The sequence below is a fragment of the Carlito syrichta genome, unplaced genomic scaffold (assembly GCF_000164805.1).
Source record: "Carlito syrichta isolate Samal-C Ts95f unplaced genomic scaffold, Tarsius_syrichta-2.0.1 Scaffold120618, whole genome shotgun sequence".
In the NCBI taxonomy this organism is placed as follows: Eukaryota; Metazoa; Chordata; class Mammalia; order Primates; family Tarsiidae; genus Carlito; species Carlito syrichta.
The window spans coordinates 5,821-7,275 of NW_007064714.1; positions in this window are offsets into that span (position 1 = coordinate 5,821).

Consider the following 1,455-nt stretch of genomic DNA (forward strand, 5'->3'; position numbering starts at 1 on the left):
TGCTGGGATTACAGGATTGAGTCGCTGCTCCCAGCCTGTTTTTCTTTTAATAGGATTTTCAATTAGAAGACAAAGTATTTGCAACTTATATCAGAAAAAGGGCTAATTTCTTAATATATATTTTTAAATCCTCAAACTAAGAAAGTCATTGACAAAATGAGAAAAAGTTATACATATCTCACAAAAAAGGAAGATGAAGACTCCTCAATACATGTAAAGACGCAAAATCTTGATCAAAACAAATTAGAAGTACTGGATACCTTTATTCTTTCTTTTTTTTTTTTTAATTGGAGTCTCACTCTGTCGCCCAGGCTAGAGTGCAGTGGCATGCTCACAAACACCACGGCCTGGACCTGCTGGGCTCAGGTGATCCTTCGGCCTCAGCCTTCAAAGTGGCTGGAACCACAGGTATGCGCCACCACACCCGGCTGATTTTTTGATTTATTGTAGAGACAAGGTCTTGCCCTCTTGCTCAGGCTGGTCTTGAACCCCTAAACTCAGGTAATCCTCTAGCCTCTGCCTCTCAAAGTGCTGGGAATACAAACATGAGTCACCGCGCCCAGCTTAATTTTTTGATTTATTGTGGAGATGAGGTCTCGCCAAGTTGCCCAGGCTGGTCTTGAACCTGTGGGCTCAGGTAATCCTCTCACCTCAGCCTCCAAAGTGCTAGGATTACAGGCGTGAGCCACCATGCCTGGCTGATACCATTTTTCAACTTTCAGTTTAGATCAAACACTTCCTAGATTATAAAGAAACATGCTCTCTCCTACATTACTGGTGAGAGTATAAATTGATACAATATTTTTGGAAGACAGTTTGGAATTATCTATGAAAATTACAAATGCATATCCCCTCTGAGCCAATAATTTAACTTTCAGGAATTTACCCTCTGAATATACCTGCATAAAAGCAAAACAACACTGGGCGCAGTGGTTCACGCCTGTAATCCCATTACTTTGAGAGGCAGAGGCCAGAGGATTGCCTGAACCCAGGAGTTTGAGGCCAGTCTGGGCAACTTGGCAGAAACCTCACCTCTTCAATAAATAAAATAGGTGTGGTGGCACACGCCTGTAGTTCCAGCTACTTGGAAGGCTGAGGCAGAAGGATCACCTGAGCCTAGTAGTTCGAGGCTGTGGAGGTCATAAGCATGCCACTGCACTCCAGCCTGGGCAACAGAGTGAGACACTGAATCAAAAAAAAAACAGCCAGGCATGGTGAGGCAGGCCTGTTGTCCCAGTTATGCAGGAGACTGAGATGGAAGGATCACCTAAGCCCAGGAGGTCGAGGCTGCAGTAAACTGTGTCATGCCACTGCACTCCAATTTGGGAGACAGAGTGGGATCTCAACTAAAAATAAAATATTGTATGTGACCAAGGATAATCACTGCAGCATTTCCTACAGACAGGAAACAACATAAATGTCCAGCAACTATGGGACATCTATACAGCAGACTAC